The sequence below is a fragment of the Ranitomeya imitator genome, chromosome 2 (genome assembly GCF_032444005.1).
Source record: "Ranitomeya imitator isolate aRanImi1 chromosome 2, aRanImi1.pri, whole genome shotgun sequence".
NCBI classification, from domain to species: Eukaryota; Metazoa; Chordata; class Amphibia; order Anura; family Dendrobatidae; genus Ranitomeya; species Ranitomeya imitator.
The window spans coordinates 423,653,695-423,663,763 of NC_091283.1; the positions used below are offsets into that span (position 1 = coordinate 423,653,695).

Genomic DNA, 10,069 nt, shown 5'->3' on the forward strand with positions numbered 1-10,069 from the left:
AACATCCAACCCTCCCCCCTACATCTAGGAACACCCCAACAACATTCCCTACATCCAACCCTCCCCCCTACATCTAGGAACACCCCAACAACACTCCCTACATCCAACCCTCCCCCTACATCTAGGAACGATCCAACAACATTCCCTACATCCAACCCTCCCCCTACATCTAGGAACACCCCAACAACATTCCCTACATCAAACCCTCCCCCCTTACATCTAAGAACACCCCAACAACATTCCCTACATCCAACCCTCCCCCTACATCTAGGAACACCCCAACAACATTCCCTACATCCAACCCTCCCCCTACATCTAGGAACACCCCAACAACATTCCCTACATCCAACCCTCCCCCCTACATCTAGGAACACCCCAACAACATTCCCTACATCCAACCCTCCCCCTACATCTAGGAACACCCCAACAACATTCCCTACATCCAACCCTCCCCCTACATCATTCCCTACATCCAACCCTCCCCCCACATCTAGGAACACCCCAACAACATTCCCTACATCCAACCCTACCCCTACATCTAGGAACACCCCAACAACATTCCCTACATCCAACCCTACCCCTACATCTAGGAACACCCCAACAACATTCCCTACATCCAACCCTCCCCCCTACACCTAGGAACACCCCAACAACATTCCCTACATCCAACCCTACCCCTACATCTAGGAACACCCCAACAACATTCCCTACATCCAACCCTCCCCCCTACATCTAGGAACACCCCAACAACATTCCCTACATCCAACCCTCCCCCTACATCTAGGAACGATCCAACAACATTCCCTACATCCAACCTTCCCCCCTACATCTAGGAACGATCCAACAACATTCCCTACATCCAACCCTCCCCCTACATCTAGGAACGATCCAACAACATTCCCTACATCCAACCCTCCCGCCTACATCTAGGAACGATCCAACAACATTCCCTACATCCAACCCTCCCCCTACATCTAGGAACACCCCAACAACATTCCCTACATCCAACCCTCCCCCTACATCTAGGAACACCCCAACAACATTCCCAACATCCAACCCTCCCCCCTACATCTAGGAACACCCCAACAACATTCCCTACATCCAACCCTCCCCCCTACATCTAGGAACACCCCAACAACACTCCCTACATCCAACCCTCCCCCTACATCTAGGAACGATCCAACAACATTCCCTACATCCAACCCTCCCCCCTACATCTAGGAACGATCCAACAACATTCCCTACATCCAACCCTCCCCCTACATCTAGGAACACCCCAACAACATTCCCAACATCCAACCCTCCCCCCTACATCTAGGAACACCCCAACAACATTCCCTACATCCAACCCTCCCCCTACATCTAGGAACGATCCAACAACATTCCCTACATCCAACCCTCCCCCCTACATCTAGGAACACCCCAACAACATTCCCTACATCCAACCCTCCCCCCTACATCTAGGAACACCCCAACAACATTCCCTACATCCAACCCTCCCCCTACATCTAGGAACGATCCAACAACATTCCCTACATCCAACCCTCCCCCCTACATCTAGGAACGATCCAACAACATTCCCTACATCCAACCCTCCGCCTACATCTAGGAACGATCCAACAACATTCCCTACATCCAACCCTCCCGCCTACATCTAGGAACGATCCAACAACATTCCCTACATCCAACCCTCCCCCTACATCTAGGAACAATCCAACAACATTCCCTACATCCAACCCTCCCCCCTACATCTAGGAACACCCCAACAACATTCCCAACATCCAACCCTCCCCCCTACATCTAGGAACACCCCAACAACATTCCCTACATCCAACCCTCCCCCTACATCTAGGAACACCCCAACAACATTCCCTACATCCAACCCTCCCCCTACATCATTCCCTACATCCAACCCTCCCCCCACATCTAGGAACACCCCCAACAACATTCCCTACATCCAACCCTACCCCTACATCTAGGAACACCCCAACAACATTCCCTACATCCAACCCTACCCCTACATCTAGGAACACCCCAACAACATTCCCTACATCCAACCCTCCCCCCTACACCTAGGAACACCCCAACAACATTCCCTACATCCAACCCTACCCCTACATCTAGGAACACCCCAACAACATTCCCTACATCCAACCCTCCCCCCTACATCTAGGAACACCCCAACAACATTCCCTACATCCAACCCTCCCCCTACATCTAGGAACGATCCAACAACATTCCCTACATCCAACCCTCCCCCTACATCTAGGAACGATCCAACAACATTCCCTACATCCAACCCTCCCGCCTACATCTAGGAACGATCCAACAACATTCCCTACATCCAACCCTCCCCCTACATCTAGGAACGATCCAACAACATTCCCTACATCCAACCCTCCCCCTACATCTAGGAACACCCCAACAACATTCCCAACATCCAACCCTCCCCCCTACATCTAGGAACACCCCAACAACATTCCCTACATCCAACCCTCCCCCCTACATCTAGGAACACCCCAACAACACTCCCTACATCCAACCCTCCCCCTACATCTAGGAACGATCCAACAACATTCCCTACATCCAACCCTCCCCCCTACATCTAGGAACGATCCAACAACATTCCCTACATCCAACCCTCCCCCTACATCTAGGAACACCCCAACAACATTCCCAACATCCAACCCTCCCCCCTACATCTAGGAACACCCCAACAACATTCCCTACATCCAACCCTCCCCCTACATCTAGGAACGATTCAACAACATTCCCTACATCCAACCCTCCCCCCTACATCTAGGAACACCCCAACAACATTCCCTTCATCCAACCCTCCCCCCTACATCTAGGAACGCCCCAACAACATTCCCTACATCCAACCCTCCCCCTACATCTAGGAACACCCCAACAACATTCCCTACATCCAACCCTCCCCCCTACATCTAGGAACGATCCAACAACATTCCCAACATCCAACCCTCCCCCTACATCTAGGAACACCCCAACAACATTCCCTACATCCAACCCTCCCCCTACATCTAGGAACACCCCAACAACATTCCCTACATCCAACCCTCCCCCCTACATCTAGGAACACCCCAACAACATTCCCTACATCCAACCCTCCCCCTACATCTAGGAACACCCCAACAACATTCCCTACATCCAACCCTCCCCCTACATCATTCCCTACATCCAACCCTCCCCCCACATCTAGGAACACCCCAACAACATTCCCTACATCCAACCCTACCCCTACATCTAGGAACACCCCAACAACATTCCCTACATCCAACCCTACCCCTACATCTAGGAACACCCCAACAACATTCCCTACATCCAACCCTCCCCCCTACACCTAGGAACACCCCAACAACATTCCCTACATCCAACCCTACCCCTACATCTAGGAACACCCCAACAACATTCCCTACATCCAACCCTCCCCCCTACATCTAGGAACACCCCAACAACATTCCCTACATCCAACCCTCCCCCTACATCTAGGAACGATCCAACAACATTCCCTACATCCAACCTTCCCCCCTACATCTAGGAACGATCCAACAACATTCCCTACATCCAACCCTCCCCCTACATCTAGGAACGATCCAACAACATTCCCTACATCCAACCCTCCCGCCTACATCTAGGAACGATCCAACAACATTCCCTACATCCAACCCTCCCCCTACATCTAGGAACACCCCAACAACATTCCCTACATCCAACCCTCCCCCTACATCTAGGAACACCCCAACAACATTCCCAACATCCAACCCTCCCCCCTACATCTAGGAACACCCCAACAACATTCCCTACATCCAACCCTCCCCCCTACATCTAGGAACACCCCAACAACACTCCCTACATCCAACCCTCCCCCTACATCTAGGAACGATCCAACAACATTCCCAACATCCAACCCTCCCCCTACATCTAGGAACACCCCAACAACATTCCTTACATCAAACCCTCCCCCCTTACATCTAAGAACACCCCAACAACATTCCCTACATCCAACCCTCCCCCTACATCTAGGAACACCCCAACAACATTCCCTACATCCAAACCTCCCCCTACATCTAGGAACACCCCAACAACACTCCCTACATCCAACCCTCCCCCCTACATCTAGGAACACCCCAACAACATTCCCTACATCCAACCCTCCCCCTACATCTAGGAACACCCCAACAACATTCCCTACATCCAACCCTCCCCCTACATCATTCCCTACATCCAACCCTCCCCCCACATCTAGGAACACCCCAACAACATTCCCTACATCCAACCCTACCCCTACATCTAGGAACACCCCAACAACATTCCCTACATCCAACCCTACCCCTACATCTAGGAACACCCCAACAACATTCCCTACATCCAACCCTCCCCCCTACACCTAGGAACACCCCAACAACATTCCCTACATCCAACCCTACCCCTACATCTAGGAACACCCCAACAACATTCCCTACATCCAACCCTCCCCCCTACATCTAGGAACACCCCAACAACATTCCCTACATCCAACCCTCCCCCTACATCTAGGAACGATCCAACAACATTCCCTACATCCAACCTTCCCCCCTACATCTAGGAACGATCCAACAACATTCCCTACATCCAACCCTCCCCCTACATCTAGGAACGATCCAACAACATTCCCTACATCCAACCCTCCCGCCTACATCTAGGAACGATCCAACAACATTCCCTACATCCAACCCTCCCCCTACATCTAGGAACACCCCAACAACATTCCCTACATCCAACCCTCCCCCTACATCTAGGAACACCCCAACAACATTCCCAACATCCAACCCTCCCCCCTACATCTAGGAACACCCCAACAACATTCCCTACATCCATCCCTCCCCCATACATCTAGGAACACCCCAACAACACTCCCTACATCCAACCCTCCCCCTACATCTAGGAACGATCCAACAACATTCCCTACATCCAACCCTCCCCCCTACATCTAGGAACGATCCAACAACATTCCCTACATCCAACCCTCCCCCTACATCTAGGAACACCCCAACAACATTCCCAACATCCAACCCTCCCCCCTACATCTAGGAACACCCCAACAACATTCCCTACATCCAACCCTCCCCCTACATCTAGGAACGATCCAACAACATTCCCTACATCCAACCCTCCCCCCTACATCTAGGAACACCCCAACAACATTCCCTACATCCAACCCTCCCCCCTACATCTAGGAACACCCCAACAACATTCCCTACATCCAACCCTCCCCCTACATCTAGGAACGATCCAACAACATTCCCTACATCCAACCCTCCCCCCTACATCTAGGAACGATCCAACAACATTCCCTACATCCAACCCTCCGCCTACATCTAGGAACGATCCAACAACATTCCCTACATCCAACCCTCCTGCCTACATCTAGGAACGATCCAACAACATTCCCTACATCCAACCCTCCCCCTACATCTAGGAACGATCCAACAACATTCCCTACATCCAACCCTCCCCCCTACATCTAGGAACACCCCAACAACATTCCCAACATCCAACCCTCCCCCCTACATCTAGGAACACCCCAACAACATTCCCTACATCCAACCCTCCCCCTACATCTAGGAACACCCCAACAACATTCCCTACATCCAACCCTCCCCCTACATCATTCCCTACATCCAACCCTCCCCCCACATCTAGGAACACCCCAACAACATTCCCTACATCCAACCCTACCCCTACATCTAGGAACACCCCAACAACATTCCCTACATCCAACCCTACCCCTACATCTAGGAACACCCCAACAACATTCCCTACATCCAACCCTCCCCCCTACACCTAGGAACACCCCAACAACATTCCCTACATCCAACCCTACCCCTACATCTAGGAACACCCCAACAACATTCCCTACATCCAACCCTCCCCCCTACATCTAGGAACACCCCAACAACATTCCCTACATCCAACCCTCCCCCTACATCTAGGAACGATCCAACAACATTCCCTACATCCAACCTTCCCCCCTACATCTAGGAACGATCCAACAACATTCCCTACATCCAACCCTCCCCCTACATCTAGGAACGATCCAACAACATTCCCTACATCCAACCCTCCCGCCTACATCTAGGAACGATCCAACAACATTCCCTACATCCAACCCTCCCCCTACATCTAGGAACACCCCAACAACATTCCCTACATCCAACCCTCCCCCTACATCTAGGAACACCCCAACAACATTCCCAACATCCAACCCTCCCCCCTACATCTAGGAACACCCCAACAACATTCCCTACATCCAACCCTCCCCCCTACATCTAGGAACACCCCAACAACACTCCCTACATCCAACCCTCCCCCTACATCTAGGAACGATCCAACAACATTCCCTACATCCAACCCTCCCCCCTACATCTAGGAACGATCCAACAACATTCCCTACATCCAACCCTCCCCCTACATCTAGGAACACCCCAACAACATTCCCAACATCCAACCCTCCCCCCTACATCTAGGAACACCCCAACAACATTCCCTACATCCAACCCTCCCCCTACATCTAGGAACGATCCAACAACATTCCCTACATCCAACCCTCCCCCCTACATCTAGGAACACCCCAACAACATTCCCTACATCCAACCCTCCCCCCTACATCTAGGAACACCCCAACAACATTCCCTACATCCAACCCTCCCCCTACATCTAGGAACGATCCAACAACATTCCCTACATCCAACCCTCCCCCCTACATCTAGGAACGATCCAACAACATTCCCTACATCCAACCCTCCCCCTACATCTAGGAACACCCCAACAACATTCCCAACATCCAACCCTCCCCCTACATCTAGGAACACCCCAACAACATTCCCTACATCCAACCCTCCCGCCTACATCTAGGAACACCCCAACAACATTCCCTACATCCAACCCTCCCCCCTACATCTAGGAACACCCCAACAACATTCCCAACATCCAACCCTCCCCCCTACATCTAGGAACGATCCAACAACATTCCCTACATCCAACCCTCCCCCTACATCAAGGAACACTCCAACAACATTACCAACATCCAACCCTCCCCCCTACATCTAGGAACGATCCAACAACATTCCCTACATCCAACCCTCCCCCTACATCAAGGAACACTCCAACAACATTACCAACATCCAACCCTCCCCCCTACATCTAGGAACACCCCAACAACATTCCCAACATCCAACCCTCCCCCCTACATCTAGGAACACCCCAACAACATTCCCTACATCCAACCCTCCCCCCTACATCTAGGAACACCCCAACAACATTCCCTACATCCAACCCTCCCCCCTACATCTAGGAACACCCCAACAACATTCCCTACATCCAACCCTCCCCCTACATCTAGGAACGATCCAACAACATTCCCTACATCCAACCCTCCCCCCTACATCTAGGAACGATCCAACAACATTCCCTACATCCAACCCTCCCCCTACATCTAGGAACACCCCAACAACATTCCCAACATCCAACCCTCCCCCTACATCTAGGAACACCCCAACAACATTCCCTACATCCAACCCTCCCGCCTACATCTAGGAACACCCCAACAACATTCCCTACATCCAACCCTCCCCCCTACATCTAGGAACACCCCAACAACATTCCCAACATCCAACCCTCCCCCCTACATCTAGGAACACCCCAACAACATTCCCTACATCCAACCCTCCCCCCTACATCTAGGAACACCCCAACAACATTCCCTACATCCAACCCTCCCCCTACATCTAGGAACGATCCAACAACATTCCCTACATCCAACCCTCCCGCCTACATCTAGGAACACCCCAACAACATTCCCAACATCCAACCCTCCCGCCTACATCTAGGAACGATCCAACAACATTCCCTACATCCAACCCTCCCCAAATCCAGAATCTCCACTCAATGTCCAACAACCCAACACATCTACAATAAGAGACCACTAACAGGTGCACACCAAACATTCACAGAGCATGAAACTGTCCCCAGCAACACCCCTATGTTTGAAAAAAACCACATGTAATAACCCAAACACCCAGCAAAGTAAGAAACACCCCACAATACACACCCGGCAACGGCCCTAGCGTATAGAAACACCCAACACAAACCAAGCCCTCAGCAACACTCGGTAACACCCCAGAGACCGCGAAGCCCTCAGAACGTTCCTGCTTCCCAAAAACCAACAACAGCGACCCCTAGAGGCGCCTTCGCCCGGCACAATGCGGCCATATTACTATCCCTATGACCTATGGCTAGTGCTGCGGACCCCACGACCTCTACCTGAGGGGCCACACCGGCGGCAGATACTTTACACGGGATCCACACAGAAAACAACAGCCGGTATCCGGTCACGTGCACAGCTGCTGGAGTGACCAACCAGAGCAGGGCGGGGCCTCCACATCACATGACCTGTTTCAGTTCGAGATCACGTGGAGTGTAAGCCGCGCGAGTCAGTGACGACATCTGTCTGCAGTGAGTGCACTTCACAAAGATTCATCAGGAGCCGCATATCGCCAGCGACCGAGCACGGGGCCCTCATATATACCCAGCGACCGAGCATGGGGCCCCCATATATATATATACCCAGCGACCGAGCACGGGGCCCCCATATATATATATACCCAGCGACCGAGAACGGGGCCCCCATATATATATATATATATATATATATATATATATACCCAGCGACCGAGCACGGGGCCCCCATATATATATATATACCCAGCGACCGAGCACGGGACCCCCGTATATATATATACCCAGCGACCGAGCACGGGGCCCCCATATATATATATATACCCAGCAACCGAGCACGGGGCCCCCATATATATATATATACCCAGCGACCGAGCACGGGGCCCCCATATATATATATATACCCAGCGACCGAGCACGGGACCCCCGTATATATATATACCCAGCGACCGAGCACGGGGCCCCCATATATATATATATACCCAGCGACCGAGCATGGGGCCCCCATATATATATATACCCAGCGACCGAGCACGGGGCCCCCATATATATATATATACCCAGCGACCGAGCATGGGGCCCCCATATATATATATACCCAGCGACCGAGCACGGGGCCCCCATATATATATATACCCAGCGACCGAGCACGGGGCCCCCGTATATATATATACCCAGCGACCGAGCACGGGGCCCCCATATATATATATATACCCAGCGACCGAGCACGGGGCCCCCGTATATATATATACCCAGCGACCGAGCACGGGGCCCCCGTATATATATATACCCAGCGACTGAGCACGGGGCCCCCATATATATATATACCCAGCGACCGAGCACGGGGCCCCCATATATATATATACCCAGCGACCGAGCACGGGGCCCCCATATATATATACCCAGCGACCGAGCACGGGGCCCCCGTATATATATATACCCAGCGACTGAGCACGGGGCCCCCATATATATATATACCCAGCGACCGAGCACGGGGCCCCCATATATATATATACCCAGCGACCGAGCACGGGGCCCCCGTATATATATATACCCAGCGACCGAGCACGGGGCCCCCATATATATATATACCCAGCAACCGAGCACGGGGCCCCCATATATATATACCCAGTGACCGAGCACGGGGCCCCCATATATATATACCCAGTGACCGAGCACGGGGCCCCCATATATATATATATACCCAGCGACCGAGCACGGGGCCCCCATATATATATATACCCAGCGACCGAGCACGGGGCCCCCGTATATATATATACCCAGCGACCGAGCACGGGGCCCCCATATATATATATACCCAGTGACCGAGCACGGGGCCCCCGTATATATATACCCAGTGACCGAGCACGGGGCCCCCGTATATATATATACCCAGCGACCGAGCACGGGGCCCCCATATATATATATATATATACCCAGCGACCGAGCACGGGGCCCCCATATATATATATATACCCAGCGACCGAGCACGGGGCCCCCGTATATATATATACCCAGCGACCGAGCACGGGGCCCCCATATATATATATAT

At 52.1% G+C, this 10,069-nt stretch overlaps 1 protein-coding gene across 1 annotated transcript in view; it reads right to left on the reverse strand.

Moving 5' to 3' along the window:
- The window catches only part of PLEKHM1 (pleckstrin homology and RUN domain containing M1), a 33,611-nt gene extending 25,177 nt beyond the window's left edge, over positions 1-8,434 (reverse strand). Inside the window, exon 1 of the mRNA XM_069750815.1 lies at positions 8,323-8,434. The gene's annotated coding sequence lies outside the window, so the exon portion shown is untranslated. The remainder of the gene's footprint in view (positions 1-8,322) is intronic.
- Positions 8,435-10,069: the final 1,635 nt, after the last annotated feature.